General features: G+C 34.6%; 1 protein-coding gene across 9 annotated transcripts in view; it reads left to right on the forward strand.

The window, feature by feature from the left end:
- Positions 1-23,994, forward strand: part of LOC112054138 (proton channel OtopLc) — a 79,129-nt gene that overhangs the window by 18,966 nt on the left and 36,169 nt on the right. For 3 of the 9 annotated variants that reach the window (XM_024093803.2, XM_024093807.2, XM_024093806.2), the window contains exon 1: positions 17,079-17,384. The exons of 1 other annotated variant lie outside the window; for it this stretch is intronic. The gene's annotated coding sequence lies outside the window, so the exon portion shown is untranslated. Of the gene's footprint in view, positions 1-11,057; positions 11,280-17,077; positions 17,385-23,994 lie in introns of those variants that run through there. 5 more of the 9 variants (XM_052881916.1, XM_024093805.2, XM_052881915.1 and 2 more) reach the window with 4 other exon arrangements.

The following is a 23,994-nucleotide window of genomic DNA, read 5'->3' on the forward strand; positions in this document are numbered from 1 at the left end:
CCGCAACAGCTTGGTTAGGACATCCGGAAATTGTTAGAAGATCACGGGCATCTAGATTTTTAGATTTAAGATTGGTAATATTGTTTAATACTTCCCAAGTTTTCTTTAGGTTAGTCTGACTAGCAAGTTCTAATTCGGTTTTATTATGTTGTTGTTTTAATTTTTTAAGTAGACTAGTACAAAAATTTCTGTACCTTTTATAAGTTATTCTTAGTAGTTCATCGCCGGGACTTTTCCTTACACTCATATGTAATTTGTCCCTATGTTTTAAACAACGTAACAAACCAGATGTAACCCATGGCTTTTGTGGAATTTTACGGTTCGATCTAATACGCTGTGAAGTATTTTTTGCTATGATATTAGAGACAGTAGAAACAAGAAAGTCAGTGGCAATGATACAATTTTGAGTATCAAGTACTGGTTGAAAATCTGTAATTAAAAGATCATTTTTTATTCCAATGAAATTGAGTTTAGTTTGTAGGTTACTTATATTTCTATTTTCTATGAAACTCATTTTTAAGGATATTAGGATAGTGTCATGGTCTGTCAAACAATTCTGAATTACAAGCGTAGTCGAGGGTTTGTTAAACCGACAGAAGATGTGGTCAAGACAGTTATTAAGTCGAGTTGGGAACGAATGAGTAGGTAATAGGCCATGAGATGATGTCAAATTTAGATAATTATGACAGTTTCGATCAACACTATCGGACTTAATATCAATATTTATATCACCAATTAAAACCACATGTCTAGTTTTTTCTAAAGATTTGAGTGTATAGTCCAGGGATTCAATAAAAGCATTCGTGTTTTTAAAAGAGGGTGGTCTATAAATAGACACTATTGATAAGTTATTTATTGTCGTAATTAAGCAATTTGCGTCTGAGAATTGAGGTTCATGTGTTACAGATTGAATAGTTTTTTTAATATATATAACTATACCGTCGTTCTGATTATAACAATTCGTTGTTGTATAAGAAGTGTAATTATTAATTTGTGGCACAAATTGGCAGCTTCGTAGCCAACATTCGCTCAGCACTATAATGTCGGGTTCAATAGAAATTCTATCAAGAAAAATTAAAAAATCATCTATATTTTGCTGAATACTACGAATGTTTTGCGCTAATATTAACATGTCATTAATTGTACTTTGCATGTAACTTGAGCAATTATCCGGACTACATACAAAAGATTGGTGCAAATTAACATTGTCCAAATTATCTATAATTTTAGTTATGTTATCCATTTAAGTGATGAAAAGATAAAATATGTGACGGAAAGTATAATTTTATAATTAAGGTGATAGACATACCTATGCATAGCAGTAGGTACACCATAATTGTTTGAAATATACAAAAACGCGAGATAAAATGTTCAATAAGAATACGGTACGAGCGATACAATGATTGGTTAAAAAAGAAAATCATGAGTAATAAAATCAATAAGATATTACAGGTATAGAAAATAGTGTATGGAAACGAAATAATATATTTTGGAAGTTGCGGGTAGATTGTAGTAGCGGCTCGCTTGCAACGGCGTCGTCTGTAATATATATTATAATTACCTTGCACGAATGATAAGCACACAGGGAAATTCAGCAGATTTTTAGTGTTCAAAATACTTGTGAATAAAAACATGTAATAGTATGGTTTGTAGTCGTGTGTAGTAAGTTTCATAAGTGAATTGTAAATGTAAGTTGACACACAGTGTAAACAAATTATAACTAAGTAGTATTTAAAGGAACAGGCACAATAAAATGAAAAATAAGCAATATAAAATAACGTATTATGGACACAACCTAGTCACTTTTCACCACTGTTTTTTCTAATAATTTCGTTTAGACCTTCTTCATTTTTAACATGAATGTACGGAGCCCCATCTTTTTTGCGTAAATAAACATTACCATTCGTAGTCCAGCAATAGGCAAATTGTGATGACTTTGCGAAATCTCTTGACAGAAAAAGTAGCCTTTTAGTTTTAGGTGTTAATAGCTCGGATATGTAGATCGGTTGATTACTACCTTTTAGTCCCAAGTTTGACGAATTTAACTGATCAGAGAATTCTCGGCTATGTTTTTTTGTTGCGTTTAACAATTTAGCCTTTAGTAGTGTGTTTGTTAGTTCTACAATGAGACTCGAGCTCTTTGCGTCCGATTTTTTACTAGGCAGCCTATACACGTCACGTACTTCCAGATGGTTTAACTCCGACTTAGTGATGTATTTGCATAAGCTATCGACATATGAGAATAGTACCTCTTTAGTCTCGTGGGGTTGCTTAGGTACGTTTCTAACTTCTATACAAGTTTTTATGCTTTTTTTATCACAGCTCTCAAATTTATCCTCGAGTTGCCTCAGTTGTAACAACAAACAACGTCGTTCGTTTTCCATGGTGGCAATTTTGTTCTCCAATGATCTAAACTCATCCGTTAAGAATTTAAGAGACTGTTCAATATCAATACTTCTTGATTGTATTGTATTGTTATTGTGCCCGACCCAAGACTCGAACCTAGGTACTCGTGTTCCGAAACCAATTAGGCTAATCATTTTAATGTTTTATTCTACTTATTTTATTAAATATCTATAGACACGAAAACCTCACCCAACAGCATAAGATATATTATAATAAAAATAGCTTCATATACAATTTTGTACAAATTACATAGATACCCATCTAATATACAGTGTCACCAGAATAGGGGTACATTTCATTTGGAGTAGTTTTCTTTTTAGTTAATTAAAGATGTTATCACATACAGCCACACGCATTTCATTATGGCGTCGTGAATCGGTCGTTGGACTGACTTCCGGTGTCGGGACGACTTATGTCAGTTCCCTTTGAAATGCAGATAAAACAAATAAAAAAAGTGTTTCAGATAATAAAGGGCATCTATGGGTGAGAGAAGTTTAACGGTGTCACTATGAAACTGTGTTGTCAAGTAAACTATACTAAAATAGGTATTTGTATGTAGATTTTAACATAGATATTATCTAATATCATAATAAAATCTAATCTCTTTATTTTTAATAACAAAAAAATTAAAGTGGAGATGAAAGGAAGAGTTTTCAACTATTGTATTTTACCCATACTTACCTATGGCTCACAAACATGGTCATTAACAAAGAAAACTGCAATTAAAATGAAAGTTGCACAAAGGAAAATGGAAAGAGCAATATTAAATATTCGTCTTTTAGATAAATATACAAAAGAAGAAATCAAAAGGAAACTTCAAACAAAAGACGCAATAACTATGGCCATGAAAAATAAATGGAATTGGGCAGGACATATAATGCGAAGGAAGGACAACAGGTGGTCTACAGAAATTAATGCTTGGTGCCCAAGATATAACAAGAGAAGAAAAGGAAGACCATTATGTAGATGGAGAGACGACCTAGTAGAGTACATGGGCCCTACATGGCACCAAAAGACAAATCAAAAACTTTGGAGGAGTTTGGGGGAGGCCTTTGCCCGGAAATGGGATGGGTTATAAATTAAAATATATATATATATATATTTTATAATAGTATATTTAATAATAGTAATAATAATAGTAATAAATAAATAACCAGGCTATAATAAAAATAAAAAAAATAATTATCTAATGGATATAGTTTTTGCACATTTACGATTTTATATCTATACTAGCGGACGCCCGCGACTTCGTCCGCGTGAAATTTAGTTTTTCAGAAATCCCTCAGGATACATGGATTTTTCCGGGATTCAGTAGTTGCGGCGTTAAAGAGTAATAAACATCCATACAAACTTCCGAGTTTATAATATTAGTAAGGACTAATAATAATTATTATTATGTGATATTTGACTGTTTACATGTTTTTTTTTAGTGAATGTTGTCATAGATGTACGTATAAGTCAATGTGAGCTATTTATATATTATTTGTGTATGTCTCTATATGTATATTGTAAGTGTACGTAAATAAATGTAATATAAATTATAAAAAAATGTGAAGTTTGTGAGGTTGTAGGGGGTAATCACTGGATCTAGCGAACCGATTTAGAATATTCTTTTAGGTACCAATAGAAGACCACTTTATTATTTATTAAAGAGTGTGAGAGAGAGGGCCTTTTATCCCCATATACGTAACTGGTGAAACCACGAGGCATTGGCTAGTAAATAAAATAATTATTAACCTTTTTTCTCATTCAGCTTTTCATTCTTTTAAGACATTCTCAGTCCGAAGTTAAGATATTGTTGGTGTTACAACCAGCGATTTATAGTATACAATTTTCAAGTGGTTGTCCGTCCCGATCATTAGCATTAACATCTGTTAGTGATCGTTGCAAAATCATACGTCATCACCCTTAGCCGTTTATCCTATACTTAACTAGCGTTGTGGGCTAGGCATGTATTGTGCTGTTATGCAAATTATTTGAGTTGGTACCACACTAATACAACAGGCGGTAATCCCAGGACCTCTTAGCCTAGATTCCGGTCCCATAGCTATTAAGGCTTAATTAAGGGTTTGAACGTTATTTATAGATACACACAAATGTTGAGGGTTCTAATAGGTAAAACCTTTTAGTCGCTTACATTACACAATACATTGACAGCCAGTATAACGCTTAAAGTTCTGACCATAGACGTAATAAAAAGTTCAGACACCGCCTCCTGAACTAATAAGTGACGCACCCGAATTCTGCCAGTTCGCATATACGTTCGAGTACATACACATATGAAGACAGACCTATCGCCTTTAATTTTCTATTTCTGCAATTCACTTTACACTCATACATAGATAGTCGGTGTCTTTAGATAGACACCCAATATGTGGTTCCAGATGAAAATCAGCGCTACATGCACTATATTAAAAGGTCCATGTAGCATTATGCTGAGCTGGATCCATTTTCTGGGTTATGCATATACACACATCACAATATCTAAAATACACCCAATATTACCACACAATATCACTGTTGAAATAAACGCGTTTTCCTTCTTTCTTATTATGGTGCTTCAGTTGTTTGAAAGCAAGATACCATCTGCCTATTTTATAAGTCTATGTCTCTGACCCCCAATGCGTTAGAACTAAAGACTAAAGTAGCCATGTTACGCCGCCACTGTTATGACAGCAAGTCACGTAAACTATACGTGCGCGAGGAACTGTTAGACCGAGGGCCTGCAATTATCAGACATACCGCATTTGAATTTGGCTGAAATATCGCTATTGAATTAGGTTCCATACCAGCGTATCTTAAACGATCTATAACATAGGTTTGTCAGGTATTCATTACTATAGATAAGTACGGTAGACAATTATGGAGTTCGGAATGAGGCGTAAGCATAGGTTTAAAGGGTCCAGACATAAAATGTCTCATACCTATTATGTCGTCATAATATGACAAATAATGTACGCAGTCACCAATCACAGCTTATCGGCAACCCTTCAAATAACATCGTTAAATATGTTTTAAGAGAAATTGTGTAGTTCTCTAGCGAAAAGTTGCTCCATAGCTAACGGTCTAGCAACTGTAGACATGATATGTATATATATATATATATATATATATATATATATATATATATATATATATAAATATTTATTTTATTATATATTATGTATATTTTATATTTATACATGTAGGATATATAAATATACTATTTTTATTATTATATATATATTTTTTTTGTTGCACTATCCCGCATTTAATTACATTAATTCCTTTATCCAAAGGTTGTCTGGTAGATATTGCTATAAGCAATAAGACCGCCTTTGCACATACTTGTTTTCTATGTTTTCCTTTGTTTTCTTTGTTATTGTTTTTGTTTTGTGCAATAAAGTATAAATAAATAAATAAAATAAATAAATGATTCATCCGTATCCTGTAAGAACATCAAAAACTTAGGTTTTATAGGTACTTGGACCACTGAGGAATTGGAGCCATGAAACCTGCTACGTTGCAAGGCCACCACGGTCTTAACTCCATAGTTGGCTACTGTACTTACTTAACATTATTTTTCTTATTCTCTAAGTTGAGCCGTTGTAGTGGATTATTAGCCTAATCCTTCTCATTCTAAGAGCAGATTCGTGCTCAGAAGTGACTCGAATATAGGTTGTTAATGATCACGATACCTATGGTAGAGAAGCATGACAAACATTCAGCCTTCCTAAAATGAGGTTCATCTGGCTCTCGCAGGCTCTTAGTCCAATACGTGCACGCGCGAGACTGTTTGTTTGTATCTGCCGCCAACGGTCAATGGGTTTACACTGGATGGCCCTAAAACATAGATGTGAGCCAACGATATAATGCATAGCGATAAAAATGACTCGGTAATGTGTTTCTAGCTGAGATAAACATCTGCCCGCTTCCTGGTAAGATTCACTATGGACGGATGGGTTTACGAATTTTGTCTCGTCGACGAAAGATTAACATGCGTGTTTTTCACACTGCATCCATATAATCTGCTGTATTGATAAAAAAGCTGTTTGTTAATCTTGCTTAGACATAGACTTGACCGATTATAGTAATTTTTAACCGACTTAAAAAAGAGGTTTTTCTAAATTCGACGTGTAGGTTTTTTTTACGATTGTTACCTCAAAACTTCGTCATTTATTAACCAATTTTGAAAATATTTTTTTGTTTGAAATATTATAGGTATATACTTCTTCCAGAATGGTCCCATTTAATTTTCACGAATGTCGGTTTAGTAATTTTGTGCTTAAATCAAATCACTGAAATAAGTGATCGAAATACCTACTGTGGCGTTTACAGTCGCTATGCTATGGTCACTATTTAGGACACACTAAAAACAGAAAAAGAAAAATCTTTTTAACAAAAAAAAATAAACTGATTTTAAAGATGCAATAGGTAATCTAAAAAGCGTAACATCGTACTTAGATGTCCTTTCTATTGATCGATTTGAAGGCGGTGCTATGCCAGATGGGCTCTTATAGTTTAAATATTGGATAGAAGCAGGCGTTACTTTACGGAAGTTATCATGAATGATTGCAATGAATTCTTTGCAATTGCACGTTGTAGTTTTAGCAAAATAAATTAATTTTTATCTATTCTTATAGTTTATATTGATTTTTTGGCTCCGCTTTCAAACAGATCAATCGAAAGGACATGTTCGTTGGATGTTATTTTTGGTTAAAAAGCATTTTGATGTTGATGAGATGTGACACTTTGGACTTCGTTTTTAATATCCAGTTAAGTTATTGTTAGCGGAAAAAGATAAAAGGGTTCAAAGCGATATGCACCTGCATCGTTTGCCGAGCACTGCCATGGATTTAATACGGCAGGTGCAATCACAGGAACTGTAAACAAAACAAAAAACTCGCTTTATTTTTAAACTGCCCGTTTCGTTTTTCGGCGATGTTTAGTACTGGACTGCATTCTCCAACAACGAAATGTATACCTATATCAGCCATTTATGATGCAAAAGCAGATCCGACTGGTTGTTAGTTATTGTTGTTTGTAAACTTTTGACGACTAAACTACTGAAAAGTTGACGTATTTTGGTGGAACTGGAGTTGTAACTTACCTCGAAATATATTGGATACCTCTTGTCTTGTCTGTTTGTATTAATAATCCTCAGAACCTAATTAAATTAGTAAATTAGATTAAACGTGGCATGGAGCAGTATATTATACGCCTAATTTCACTGAGTTCTGAATAATTATTGACTAGCGGACGCCTGTGGCTTCTTAGGCGAGAAAGCAAATAGACTTTAATTATATGTATTCGAATATAGAACCTATTAGTAAGGTAGTAAGTTACCCTTAAAAGATAAATTTTGCAATAACAGATTTTTTGCAGATCGATAAAAGAAATGACCCTGCATCATGCATTGTTTTGTTATACCTCGAATGGATTAGACGTTTTCAATGAAAGCTCCCGGACGTAGTACCTTACGTACGTAGTACGTAGTACCTATACAGTGGCGTGCATAAGTTTTTTACCTACGGTATGCACGCCACTGTATAGGTACTCATAGTGATTCACGAGGAAAGTTTAGGTATATAATTTGTCAAGGTCGGTCTTAAATCGGTTCAAATATGAACATAAATTAAATGGAAATGTCGGAAATATCAATCCGTCCGGGAGCTTTCATTGAAAACGTTGTCTAATCCATTCGAGGTATAACAAAACAATGCATGATGCAGTGTCATTTCTTTTATCGATCTGCAAAAAATCTGTTATTGCAAAATTTATCTTTTAAGGGTAATTTACTGCCTTACTAACAGGTTCTATATTCGAAAACGTATAATTAAAGTTTATTTGTTTTCTCGCTGAAGAAGTCACAGGCGTCCGCGTCAATAATTGCACTATAGGTGCATACCGCAAGTTGTATAAAATGGATAATTCCTCCTTCAATACATGGTATGCATTGCGTTTATGCATCTATAGAGTGCACGCCACTGCGAGTATATCTATTGATAAAAACCGCGAAACAAACTGTTTAGTATTTTTTGAGTTTATCGCAGAGAGACAGACAGATAGATGCGGCGGCGGAGGACGGTTATAGAAGTTGTTTTATAATTTTTAACCGACTTCCAAAAAGGAGGAGGTTCTACGTTCGGCTGTATGTATGTTTTTTTTTTTTTTTTTTTTTTTTTTTTTTTTATGTATGTCCAGCGATAATTCCGTCATTTGTAGACCGATTTTGAAAATTCTTTTTTTGTTGTGAAGGGTTTGATTCCAGGGTGGTCCCATTTTTTTCATGTCAGGATCTGATGATGGCATCCTGGAGAAATCGAGGGAAACTTTTGACAATCGTAGAGACGACTAGTGCGTTTGTTAGTGTTTCCATAAGGTATTTTAAACCACTACAATTTTATTAAGGTCTGGAGTTGGTCTGATGATGGAGCCGATACACAGACGATGGAACTCGTCCACGATTTACAGCAGGTACCTTTTGTTTGGGCTTAATTTATTTGTATTGATGAGAACTTTCCACCTAGATGGGTTGTGACTGTATTAAGGGTCTGATGATGAAGACGGAGGACAGTGAAGAGAACTCCTCGACGGTTCACAGTAGCTACCTTGTGTTTGGACTTGATACATTTGTATTGATGAGAACTTTCCACCTAGATGGGTTGTGACTGTATTAGGGGTCTGGTGAAGAAAACGAAGGATAGTTAAGGGAACTCCTCGACGGTTCACAGTAGCTACCTTGTGTTTTGACTTGATAATATTGTATTGATGAGAACTTTCCACCTGGATAGGTTATGACTGTATTAGAGGTCTGGTGATGAAGATGAAGGAGAGTTAAGGGAACTCCTCGACGGTTCACAGTAGCTACCTTGTGTTTGGACTTGATAAATTTTATATTGATGAGAACTTTCCACCCATATGGATTGTGACTGCATAGGGGGTCTGGTGATTAAGACGGAGGTCAGTCAGTGCACACTCAGTAGGTGTGCTAACACTAAAAATTAAAAAATAAAAATTTTAATAAAAAAAATTCAACCGACTTCCAACTCAAAAATTAACCTAAACTAAAAAGCAAAAAATAACATCTTACCTATGTGCTACCTTCTGATCAGTTTGAAGGCGGTGCCAATCCAGTGTCATGTTTTAATTAAAGCTGTTTCTGAAAGAACCACAGAAATTGTGTAATTTAAACGGCTTGAATTAAAACATCACTGGCTTGGCACCGCCTTCAAACTGATCAGAAGGTAGCACATAGGTAAGATGTTATTTTTTGCTTTTTAGTTTAGGTTAATTTTTGAGTTGGAAGTCGGTTGAATTTTTTTTATTAAAATTTTTATATTAGGAAGAACTTAATAAAGTTTGTTGATATCATTGTAAACTTATTTTGGTAAACAAAGACGCGTATTGCATAAGCGTTCGATATTTTACGAGCTTACATAATAAGTTATCGCTCGTGTGGCTCATGTTCCATTGACGGCATGATGTGAGCCATTACGAAACGATGGGACAATCGGAACCCTACGCTCTCCGCCCCCATCTGTTTCCTATAGTGCATCAGCATCTTGCGTACGACGATCATAATGTGGACTGACGAATAGAGCGATCTACGTAATAAAAAAAAAAAAAAAAATATCTAAAAGTTAAGACAATAAACTTCTTAACACAAGATTTTTACTTGCTTAGTATTTTTATTTTTAATTAAATTTTCAAAAGTACTCAATTTACTCTGAATTAAAAAAATGTCTATTATTCTAAAACTATTGGAACCGGTCAAGCTTCGCTTTGACTTACGTGCATTTCTTTCCTACCCTTACCCTATCTTTCCCTACTCCCACCTACCTACTTACATCTACCCTATCCTATCTCAACCCAACCCTACCCTAACCTAAACCAAAATCGCGTCAGCGATTCATTTAATGAAAGACTTTTTATATGAAATATTGTTCGTTTTCAATTCCCAGTTAGTTCATAAATATTACCTAAAATGATAATTATTAATTTATATATACTACTATTTCTCAATAAATACAATTAAAATTAAATTATGTTTCATTTCAACCAATAAAAGTGATTAATGGTTGAAACATACGTAACGTGATAACACGGACAACAATCATTATAAATAATAAATGCTTCACATATTATAAATAATTATATCTATTAATTATATTATTAAATGTGTTATTATTAAAGCCTACCTCATTACCTAATTAGGTGGGTACGAAATACTTACTCAACATCGGCAAAGCTGAAAGGAAGGGTTCTGATTTTAGCTGTTTATGTATCTATGTATGTATTTGTGTTTAAAATTTCGATACTAATAAAGTCACTATTTAATTAATGCCACTTTTTATACTTGCCACACATTAAAATCGTAATCCCAAACATAAAAATAAAATACCGATAACCTAATGGATTTAGATTAAAATTTTTCTTTTTAATGTTTGGGACTGAGATATACCATTTTCTAAACACGATTTTGCTACCGTACGTGTTGGAGCATACATTAAGATACCTACTATTAGATGTGTTAAAAGTATATCCATATTTTACTATCGTCTAGACAGTAGAGGCAACGCCTCACGGAAGGAGCCGACTTCGGCCGAAAGTTAACGTTGTTTTTTACTCTGTCTCGCTCACTCCAACAAAACTAGTGAGCTTAAAGCCCCAAAGCTCCCATAAACACCATAGTAACACAGCGTATTTAGTTTTTGCCTACGGTTCATGTTTGTTATTAAATATCATGAACATTGTTGCGATTTGTTTTGAGTGTAAATATAAGTGTACTATTTCTGTGACCATGGCGAGCGTGTGAACTTTGTTTTGTTCCTACAATTTGTATTCAGTTGCTGAAGGCTTTACGGAAAAGTGTTTATTTTCGGAGGCATAATGTAAGTTTATTTTATACTTGTAAAGTAATGTATTTTATTGGATAAAGTACGGAATCGATGACGGAAGCTTAACTTATAAAGATAAAAAATAATACCTAGAACTTAAAATAAAATACCAATTTATTTAAAATTTTATTAATAGTTCTGTTATATTTAATTGTTTTAGTTTAGTTTAGAATTAGACTACAATTTGAACTGTTATTTGTACCGGAACAATAAATGGCTTGTAACGAAACCGGAACAATAAACGATACCTCTTTGTCAGTGGGTTGGTAATAAGACACGACCGAAATCTATCACCAGAATAGTCAGAGATTCAGAAATTATAAACTCCTAAAGTAATCAAAACCAATCAAAACATTCACAGCTGCTCTAAAATGCAGAAATAAAGAACTTTTAACTTGGCAAGGTATTTAATAATTAGACGCTTTGAAAAGCTTTAATAGAAAGTTCGCCGCAATATTGTCAAGAGGTGCGATTTCCTTTCCGTTAATTACTTACTTTTCCCAAGAGAAATAAAATGTTCTTCGTATTTTATTGATAGTTAACTTATTGATTGTAGTTTTATATTATGAGTTTCTACCTTCTTATTGTGGAAAGTCGCAAATTGTTCTTTAGTATATTTGCCAGAATAGGAAGGATAAACTTCAAATATTTCACTAAAATACATGTTATAAAATGAGATATTGGACTACTTTTATTGGAGAAAACTGCACCTTATATTAAATTATAAATGTTAGTCATCCTTGGCAAAAGGTATGCATTTGAGTAACGAGAGCTTCATCCAAATCGGAACAGTAGTTTTTGAGAAAATCACCAACATTCAGCGTTTTAGCGTTCCGGTACGATGTCGTGTACAAACCAAAAGTACTGTGAATTTTTACCCTACTCCTAACAAGTTAGCCCGCTTTCATCTTAGATTGCATCATCACTTACCATCAGGTGAGATTGTAGCCAAGGGCTAACTTGTAAAGAATAAAAAAACAACGCATTACCAACTTTACGACCTTTAATACTTTAATTATTTTGGCCTTTATTTATTTATTTTGCTAACCTCCGTGGCGTAGTGGTTCGCGCGTTGGTATTACACAATACGGAGATCTTGGGTTCGAACTCCAGCTGGGGCGATTGAGGTTTTCTTAATTGGTCTAGGTTGGTCTGGTACGATGTCGTGTACAAACCAAAAGGGGTGTGGATTTCCATCCTACTCCTTTTCATCAGATTCCTTTCCAGCTGAACCATGACTAAATAACATCTATAAAATAATAAATAATCGTTAATTTTCCTGTAATTTTCCCGTTTTCTGCACAATTTTCTCGAGTTTTTTTTAACTCTGATGTAAGCCTATAAAAATTTAATAAAATCGGTGACATCGTTCTTAAGCTATAGCGTGACAAATGGAAATAGGGATGTATTTTTATCGTAGTACCTTTTTGCTAGCTTGCTTCCAATTAAGAAAAACGTTTGAAGTACTCGAAGCATTGGATACGTAGTCCAATGAGTTAGATTCCCATTCGTACTGACAAAATGTACATTAGACCTTCCAAATTAGACCTTCCAAATTTAAGATCGTTATCCATAAATCGTGCAATTAATGCAATTTTACGAGTATTCGGTTAAAAGCTGTTTATCTTGCAGTTTTAATGGGGCATCGACTTTCATGCAAACCAGAGCAGAATGAAATTTTCAAACACAAAAAGGCACGTACAATGCTTTGAGAGAAGCTTTTGTCGACATAAAAGAGCTTTTAAAGCTCATTTAGATCAGATTTGAATATAATCGAAGCGGTTTTGTGATTAAAATCTCATCAGAAATTGGGATCGTGTTCGCCGGTGTGGATATGTTTATTCAAGTTGTAATGCAGTCAGAGACACGTGTCACTATAATAGTTTGGACGTCAGCCAACGCGATAGTATTAGCAAGTATAAATCTGCTTTTACCGGACATTCCTACCGCTCTCGTATGGGAATGTAGACTACTCGTTGGCTACCTTTTTATTCTATATTAACTATAAATATTCATGTAGCACATGAGCTGGTACCATTTTAAAGGTTGTGCCAAACATGATAGAGTGGTGTTTAATGCTATATGAGTATTTTCTTTTTCGATTATCTTTCTATGATCGCAAACGTTTCGAAAACTTGAAAAATGTATAGGAATGATAGATCTTGATCACGTGACCTGTCTATAGCAAATGTCATTCCTACACATTTTTCTAGTTTTCGAAGCGTTTGCGATCGTAGAAAGAGAATCGACGTGCCATTTGGCTACATGGGCTGACTTGCCCAGCAGTCTGGGCTGACAGCTAATCAAATTCACTAACTTTGAATTAATATGAAATTTAGATTCTATGCAACAAATATCATCCGGTGCTCACTGGTGGATATCATACAGTAAGTAGATGACTTTACTCAATTATTTTGATGTTTATTTTAATAGGTTAAAAGACAAGATAATAGAAGGAGTAGAGAAAAAAATTTGGTTAAAAATGTAGCGCCACCTCTCAGAATTGAAACTATTAACCATCGAAAACATAATTACGAAATTTCATTTAAATCGATAGGGCGTTTGTAATTTACGTACAGACACACGTTGTCTTAAATGTAATCATGATAAATTGGCACTTGGCCTTTATGGTATGGCTTTATATAAGAAGGTTTGTTGATGAGTATTGATTGATACAGTCAAATATACTTGTAGACGCAAGTTAACTTAGAAAGTGTCTGACAGGTAATAATAATTAAACCTATGGCCAATTATGGTACTAGACAACGTGGATAATTATTGTCAAGATACTCTTGTTGTATTATTGTTGGCATCACACTAATATTATAAAGGCGAAAGTTTGTGTGTGTTTGTGTGTATGTGTGTGTATTTTTATTCCCCCATTTGTTACGGCTGCTGAAGCGATTTGGCTGAAATTCGGAATGGAAATAGATTTTACTCTGGATTAAAATAGGCTACTTCCATCCCGGAAAAAATCATGGTTCCCGCGGGATTTGTAAAAATATGAATTACACGCGGGCGAAATAAAATTACTCCAGGAGAAAGAGAATAAGTATATCAAAAAATTGTTTTTAAAACGTTTCGATACTTTAACAACAAAACCTCATTTATAATTACTAACAGTAGCAGTTGCAATTGTAGCTTCGTGGTAGGTACCCCATAGAAACATAGAGCTCAACATATTCATATCATTTTATGAAAGCATTCATGTAATGCCTAAGAAAACATACAAAAATAACATTCATAGTAAAAACCACACAAACAGCAAACTAAGGATTTAATCCTTTTTCTTTGAAGTAATTTGGTTGAAATTAAAAACGAAGATATATAATAAAAAAATAATAAGAATTAACACATTAATTTTCATCCTGGAAAAATCCATGGGTCCGCAGCTAGTACCCAATACAATCGATTTTATAATCAAATTGTACTTTAACAACAGAGTTCCGTTTACTCCATAAAGCCCATTTAGGTATTTACTAATAGCTGCAGCTTTAGGAGCTTCATGATAAATAAAATAAAAGTTTATTGGGAATTTGAAACCTGCATCGCTTGGTTACCGTACTTGTCTGAGGCGGACAGCATAATTGCCCCTGTGACTTAACTGTGGCTTGAATTTTCTCCATACCTCGACTTTTCTCTGTAATGTCCGTCATTATTATAATACCTACGCAGTATACTCGTTTCAAGGGCTTCCGTATCACTTTTGATGTCAACTTAGTTTTTATAATCCATATATTAATTACCTACTAAACGAATTTACTACACTAATTACTAAATTACTAAACTACTAAATTACTAAACTAATTTACTCGTATAATAAATTTGTGTGTAAAATTAAAAAAAATTCGGTGATTGTGGTCGCAGTCCTTCGAAATGGCTCTACCGATTATAATGTTTTTTTTTTTGTAAATCTTATAGGAGCGATAATGTACCATTTACCAATAAAAACCATTAGTTTGCTGTGACAGAAATTTATATGGCAGCAGACCGTTTGGCAGATTAACTAGTTTAAACTCTATATTCATAAATAGGTAGGTAAAATTTCGTGTCACCTTCTTTGCATGTACTTTTCCCAAAATATAAGAAAACGATTTAATTAGAGCCTCAATAGCTCAAGCGGTCGTCGGACTATCACCGAGGGGTGGTCGTTCGGTTCCCGTCCCGTTGGTCACTAAATATTTAAAAAAAAAATTATTGCCCAAAGTTTGACCAAACTACACATAGTACCTACGTACATGTGTAGTTATATACCGCGTTATTTAGAGTATAATATTCATAGAGCCTATTACAATAATTGTCATTGCACTCAAATTTGTCCATACCTCGAAATATCTCAAAAAACAAGACATTTTGATGTCCTCTACTCATTGTCATCCCGCGCGGCGAATTTGAAAAAAAAAATGATTGTGGGTCGATTATGTCAGCTTCCATTACATACAAAAAAATACAACACTATTCAATGTTACCAGCTAAACGACAGCACGTATTAGGAAAGGGTCTTAGATGTTTGTTTGTATACATCTCGGTATATACGTTAGTGCCTTCCAACGTTTTTGTAAGTGAACCACACGACTTCCGGATTTATTCGTAGCGTAAAGCATCGACGAAACGAGAACAGTCGCCATTACTAGGAAACGAATTGTTTGCCGACGATCGACATTTTGTTGCCTGTTTACATTTTATCGTGGCCGACTGTACTCTTTATGCGTTCTTGAAATAACTGGTGACAGTTAATTTCATTTTCTACTCGTGTGTACCTTAAGGTACAGAAATTAGAGAAATTAGGTCACGCTTTGAGAGATATTAAATTAAATTTATTGTAAATTGTTATGCGCGTAGATAATGTTAAACGTGTGTGGAATTTCAGTCATCATTATCAGTTTTTTAAAGGCCCACTACAATCAGCCAGTACAATAGGTACAATTAAATATTCACACAAGGCATTCATATTATCATCTTTATACAATTTTATACCATTTTTATTGGGAGATGTAACCTCTCTTATATTTTATTTCTTTGATCCTTTAGCTTCGTTACATAATAATAGGTGCTGGGAGCATTAGGCATTAATTAATTCTTGGCTTTATTTCTGGTGACTGTAATAAAATGCTTCAATGCTCTAATATTACCAAATAGTTTTTATTTAGTCTCTCATTATTCTTCCAATCTATCGTGAGACATTCAGCAGGATTTTAAATATTTATATTCCTTTTTTTTAATTATAATATAAAGGATATTCATAATACGTGTTATTTGCCATAATACAATAATCTAGTGTTTGTTTCACGACATCTTGTGGTGGTCGTCTCTTGAACTTTTTAAATGTAATATTTGGGCAATTTTCTTAAAATTTTTAATAGTGGGTTTAATGAAGTAAATCTTCTTTTAACCTGTTATATCATGACGTCATTACAAGTTAAATGTATTTTGAAAACTGCGAGGGAACGTTAATAGACGCACGTCAAACAAAAGACTGCCCTAATAGCGTTTCCGTGATAGGGTAACTGTAATAAAAGGCCTTAATTTTCGATAACGATATCCTATGACAAACGCTTTTTTTACAATCTCATTTATACCAATTTAAAAGTATGTCAGTATAATTAGACTAATTGTTACATTATATCAACAAGAAATTGAATAATTCATCAGGAAATCGTTTAGTGTGTTTTGCAGACAAATCCGCATCCTTGCATTATTGGGTAATCTAGATCCGGTGTAGGTAACATGCGATTGTGCAACACTACAACTTTTTTGTAGTAGTGTTGCGCACGTCTTTAGTGTCGTGTCTCGTGGCTCGTTCAGTGTACCGCTGGCGCTGAAAGGCGCACGGTTGAACGGCGGCCCAGCCCTCGCTATTTGCGGAACAATACAGGCTTGATGTGCGCATGCCAGTGGGAAAGCGCGGGAGGGAAAACGCGCGAATTGCTCGCCAGTGCCAGTCAGCCAGTGTAGGCCCGTTCGCGCGACCGGCCGCGCGCAGCCGCCAACCACGCCTGCGCCCTGGCGAACGATGTGGGCCGCGTTCGCCGCGGTGTCACGTTCTCCGAATCGACCGTAGATAACACAGCCATCGTGACTGAATTTCAGTGTCAAAAGGTTGGTGACCCAAAAATCCAAAATCAACCGAACGTCGACAACAATCCTTTTTTGTTATCCCCAGGACGTTAGCCACTTCCGGCGCGCAATTTCCTCGTGAGCCTCAAACGTCAAAGTAGTACTGTCGTGAAAATTTTGTGACAACACATTGGATAGTCGAAATTTCGCACTCCAATGCTACAGTTTGTAATAAACTGATTTATTTTAGTAAATTAAGTTATATTATTATTATCTTTTATGTCAAGATAATGTTGTAAGCAAATCGGTTTGTCTTTTTAGTAGGCGTGTCAGGTACCAACTCAATATTCTAATAAATAAAACATTGTATATTCTACGTCGTTATGCTAATAGGGCAAGAAATTCAATTGTAACTGTCGGTTTACGTTACGATAACTGAAGATAAAAATCAGATTTTGTTTACAAGAACTGTCAAAAAGTCATGCTTCTTCCGTAAGGAAATATAAGTAGACAATGGAAAAGTTTGCTTTCAGTCGAATAGTAAATAAACGTGGTTTTACGTATCGCGTAGTTACTATCGTGTACGCAACTTTCAGGATGACCTACATTTGCGTGAAGCTTCCGGTAGTCCTTGTACATTTACATTTAACGCATTTGGGCCATATAATGATATCATCGATTTCTCTGATTCGATTTCATGTTGTTTAATATTAGCAGAAGCATTCCAGTTTCACGCGCATAGTTCTCATTCCTGTGGGAAAATGGGGATGAAATCTAGCCTTTGTGAATTACGAATAACATGGCTTTCTGTTGTTAAAAGAATTTTCAAAATCAATCAAGTAGTTCTGGTTTTACTGGACTGGTTTTACTGGAGTAATCTCTGGATATTACCCCCATAATCTCACAACCTTTACCTCTATAACATTAGTAAGATTATAAACATTTGTTACTCATTACAAATAGTTACAAATGTACTTGTCATATAAATCAACGTTCTTTAAAAATGCCGCGACCTAAATGCCATGATCTAAACTGATATACGATTACGCATAAAACACAAGAGTAAATAAACTAAACCAAGGAATATGTCATGCACTAAAATCGTAATAGCTGAATGCGAACTATGGATTGATGACATCACCACGTGTTGGGGCTGAGGAAAATATTGTCATCGATGTTTATACATATAGAAAATGCTCTCGCGTCTTGAATCGTAACCTAGCTTTTATAGTTCTACATCGTTATTTATAACTTATCAATCATATGAATGAACTCAAATTAACACACTCGAACATGGTTGATCATTTCACTCTCCAGCTGTTATTCATTTTAGCCGTGATGGCCAAGGATAGCCCAGAGGATATGAACTCTGCTTTATCGAATCCAGTCCGGGGCATGCACCTCCAACTTTTCAGTTATGTGCATTTTAAGAAATTAAATATCACGTGTCTCAAAAAGCGTTGGCTATTAGCGTTTTCTGTTCTGTGGTCTCAAACTGTGAAAAAACGTCTTGAGGAAACCTGCATAACTGAGAATTTTCTTCTCCGTGTGTGAAGTCTGCCAATCCGTATTGCGTGGTGGACTATTTAGCCTATATTAGCCTTACCCCTGTCATTCTGAGAGGAGACTCGTATGCAATATACGTTTGGTCATGAATATTACATTTTTAAATAGCTATCATCACCAATACTTCCTGCTTCCCGTCAATTAGTCGTAACTACTATAGTACGCGCGTTAACAACTGAGTCTTAGGGCCATAAATCATTTCTCTATATCTATCTCGCTTGCACTTATGGGTCTTATGGAGCCGTCTAGTGAAGGGTGTAACAATGAAAGACATATTATCGATAAGTAAAGTTTATTATCGTATCTTGTTCACAAAATTAAAAAAATTAACAATATTTGATTTAATATAATACATATTTCATATTATATAATTATTAACTAAATAAAATTAATCTTCATCTGAGTCTTCATCATCAGAATCTTCGTCTTCTGCCAAATTTATTATAAGCGGCGCGTGATCTCTAATTAGAGCTTTTTGTAAATCTTTGTTTTGAAGTTCTTCGGCATGCCTAACACATTTGGCCCAGTCTTCTCGTGTGACATTTTCTATGGCTCGGTGGAGGTGATTTTCGACATCTGCTATCTTGAAGGTATTATTATTCTTCGCAACTTCTCCCTTTACTTGTGCCCAAATTAATTCTATTGGGTTATATTGACAGTGATATGGAGGGAGCCTTATTACTTCATGACCTCGTTCATTTGCCAGATGGTCTAAAGCGTAGACCTTCTGCGGGTTACTGGCTTTTACTTTTCTTATTAATTCACTTAAGTAACACATGAATGTATTTATTTAATTGCAGTAAACACATTTATAGCAAAAAAAATACGCAATGCAATTACATTAGAAACCGACCAATCAGAATCGTCCAAATCATTATTGACTCATCATTAGCACGTGCGCAGGTAGCCGTTTATCGATAATTAGGGTGCGCAGGTAGGCGCGCTGCACATTCCTATCTTTTTTGACTTTTATGACCGGACGACTCAGATGATAACGCGCATACTATAGTTGTAGACTAGTAATTATAATAGTCCAAAGGGCGGGGATTGAACATAAGGATACTCGGGTTAAAGTCCGACCTAATTACCATGTAGCTATAGGCTTACCTAATTATATTTTCAAAGAGCTTGTTTTACGCCGCTTGCGAAATAAAAATTCTTTTACCTATTCACTTGTTACATTATTTTCGTGTTTAGGTTTACTTATTTAACCAATTAGGTACCGACTTTCATGTTAAAGTTAGTAGTTGGAAAGTTAATTATTTGTTACGTAATTTGGTGTTTGTTTGGTGGTAGGTACTTACTTTTAATTCTTAACCTGATTATGGTTCTCGTGGTTTTGAAATGAACTTCTTAGGGTCAAGGTCATTGTAGTTTTAAATGTCTTCTGCGTACTTACCTACATAATGTTGATTACTCCTACTACTCTTCTATTACGTAGACTTCGTAAATCTACCACTAAAACAGTTTGACGGCCTCCAAGTCGCAGTGGTATGCGAAGTATTACTAGACGAAGGTCCTGGGTTCGATAACTGGGCCGATTGCGAATTTCTTAATTGGTTCAGGCCTGGTTGGAGGCTTTGACCGTGGCTAGCTACCACCTTACCGGTAAATACGTACCGCCAAGTGATTTAGCTTTCCGGTACGATGTCGTGTAGAAAACGTCTAATCATCACTTACCATCAGGTGAGATTGCAGTCAAAGGCTAACTTGTAAAGAATAAAGACTGTAATGGTCAGCTATTAACAAAGCTTGGTTTTGCCTACCACATCCGGTCAGACTATTGATCCAAGGTGTCTTTGACGGATACGTCAAGGAGGACATTTTTGCTTTGAGGAAGCGGATCTCAGGATAAGGTTCGACTCAGTTCAGGTGATCAAAAAAGTTACTGGGTTCTTCTTTTAAAAAGTGTTAAGCCTAGAATTATTTTAGCTTTTGATTTAGTTCTGTTTTTTTTTAAGAAAGAAAAGCTTAGTATATCATAGCCTGACTCAGAGAACCTAAGACCTCGTGATCCAAGGCCACACCGGCTATCCACTTGACCCATGAGGCCGTTAAAGACTTCATACATATTACTTAATTGTGATTTCAACAATGGTACCTATGTGTGATGTGAAAATTCCGTTTCCTTCGCACTAACCCACTTCTCATATGCTTATGAATATTATCGTAATGTAACATAAGATCATCTATCAAATATAATGAGGGTAAATGGAATATTAACGCAATATTTTTATTCTTTGTGTATTTTATTGTAAACCTACTTAAATAAATTGCCCCTCTTCTGTTACCGTAAGCCAAATGTGTTTTAAATATTTTTATTTGTGTGTTGTACTCTTAATAACGATTTTTTATTAAAATGCATTGAAATAAAACAGTAAAGAGATAATATAAAACCATGTAGTTAAAATTACACGTTCAAATGAAAAATATCACTTTTTGTGATATTTTTAATCTTTCAAAGTAATTTTATCTAGTACTAGTACCCAAGCTAAATCACAAAAAATTTTATAACAAGCTCAAGATTTCTGTGTACCTAAGATAACTATATCATAATATAATTGTGATACGGGAAAAATTCTCGGATATTAGGTCAAACGCGTCAAGGGGTAAAGAAAAGTTTTCTCGATACCTATTTTTTATACCAGAGAATTTTGTTAATTTTATTCTCTGCGTGTGTGAAGACTGCCAATCCGTGGGCCAGCGTGGTGGACTATTGGCTTAACCCTTCTCATTCTGAGAGGAGACTCAAGCTCAGCATCGAGCCCAATATGACTTTTTATACATCTATTGATGAATGACTTGATGCTTATTTTTAAACTGTTTTAACCTACTTTTATTTGGATTTCATTTATCTGTTTTAAATTACCCGACTGTCAAGAAGAGTAGGGGAGACTCGTAGTTTTACCGCGTAGATCCCATCGGAATATTTGAAAAGCTTAGGTATGTGCAGATAAACTTTCTCGATGTCAAAATGTATGTAGTTCAAAACTAATTATTACTAGAGATATGTATGTCTATTTTTTGTTGATATAAAAGTTTTGTCGCAACTGTTTTGGTACATCAATGAGAACTTCACACAAAAAGCATGTTTTAGCTTTAAAACAAAAGAAAATTTCAGAAATACATAGGTAGACACAGTCGCTTTGATTCACCACTTATTGTTGAAAGTCTATACAAAATGCATCTTTTGTTTTAATACATACTCGTATTGTCTTTTTGTTTATTTATCTTTTTTTACGAATGTGATGACAGTCTAGACTTCCAAGGAATTGCTAAGATGGGTGTAGCGTTTCGTTATTGTTTAGAAGTTGCACGAATAAACAATCAGATTCAGAGCTCAAAGCTGTAGCAATGGGATGTGGCCATGTTGCACGTCGATTTTCTTCCTACATACGCTAATGCTTCGAAAACTAAAAACATATATGGGAATGACAGATCCGATCGTTAACTTGATCACGTGACCTATCGATAACGTATGTCATTCCCATACATTTATTAACTTTCGAAGCGTTTGCGGTTGTGGAAAGAGAATTTTATTAATGTGCCATAAGGCTAAAAGGTCCGTGGCTTGATACCACTTTATTAAAATATTGACGCTAAAACCAAACTTTGCTGAGTTCAAAGTGTGATGTAATGTATTTATGTATTTATGTATTTGTATGCGTTAAATATTTTTTTCTTGCTTGGTGACAGCATTGCTGTGATTGCTGTTATATGCGATGTTTATCATACATTGGATGAATCATCTGCTTATTTCAACAATCTATACTAATATTTATATATATTATATATATAAGTAAGTCTGTCTGTCTGTCAGAACCGATCAAGATAAATTTTGGTATATTTGGTATTTAATATTTGGTATAAATGGGACCTTGGTGCAAAACATAGGGTACTTTATGAACCTAAAATTTCTGAAGTTCTCTCGTCAGGGGTTGCCTAGTAGAGATTACTTATAGTAATAAGGCCGCCTTTGCATGCTAAGTTTAAATTATCTTTTTAATGTTTTAATTTATAATTGTATTTTTGTGTGCAATAAAGTATTTCTTCTTCTTCTAAAATAAAATAAGAAGGGGATGAAATAGAGGTTCAAAGTTTGTATAAAGTCCTTCCTTTTTAGAGTTACAGTTTTAAAAATTTAAGGGGTTGTAATTTTACATTGATTTCCACTCAACACGGGCTAGTTTTTAATACAAAAAAGCGATCTGGGAAAAAAATATTGTTTTTAAATCAGCAGACAGCTGGCTATAATTTAATGGGTATGACATGATAGTAACGTATTGTTGCTCGTTGTCGATCGATGTTCGGACCGTAACCGAGGATTAGCAAGCGGAAAATTGAGGCGTAAACACATTACGACGCTCTAATAAGCAAAGCTTGGCTTTGGCTCAGAGAAAATTGTTCGCAGCCACTGTCTAATGTGTTCCATGTTGTTATATAAAAAGTCGCTTACGCTTTCTTTAATGATGATGACCTCCGTATTTATTTTATCGAGTTGACTAATTATTGCTTTAATAACCACGGCGAGTAGTCATTAAGATTACGTCTACATGGAAATTAATTTTTTTTCTCTGCATCATCAGAAGCAGGCTTTCTCTGCATCGCCTTACGAACTTCAGGAGGACATTGAGAAATATTGGAAATGGCGAAATCAGGCAGTGCATACAGTCACATTTAACCGGTCCGGGGCATGCACCTCCAACTTTTCTGATAAGTGCATTTTAAGAAATTAAATATCACGTGTCTCGCTCGGTGAAGGAAAAACATCGTGAGTTTTCTTAATTCTTTGCGCGTGTGTGTGCGGTCAGTAACGCCGTATAAAATGTAAATCACATCAATAATATTTTTCATGAAAACGGTGAACAGTAAAACCACGTAATAATATTTTTCATAAAAACGATATAAAATTACACCCCTGCCTCATTTTTTACGCGAACGATCAAACAATAATTACAGAAATAAAATCATAATCATTTTCACGTGAAACGGAATTAAAATATAATTCGTCCGTGAAATTACAGGGACGGAAAAATAATGAACGCCGAAGTTCCGTAAGCAACAGGCAGTTTCAAAAGCCAGGCTT

This window comes from Bicyclus anynana, chromosome 6 (genome assembly GCF_947172395.1).
Source record: "Bicyclus anynana chromosome 6, ilBicAnyn1.1, whole genome shotgun sequence".
Taxonomy (NCBI): domain Eukaryota; kingdom Metazoa; phylum Arthropoda; class Insecta; order Lepidoptera; family Nymphalidae; genus Bicyclus; species Bicyclus anynana.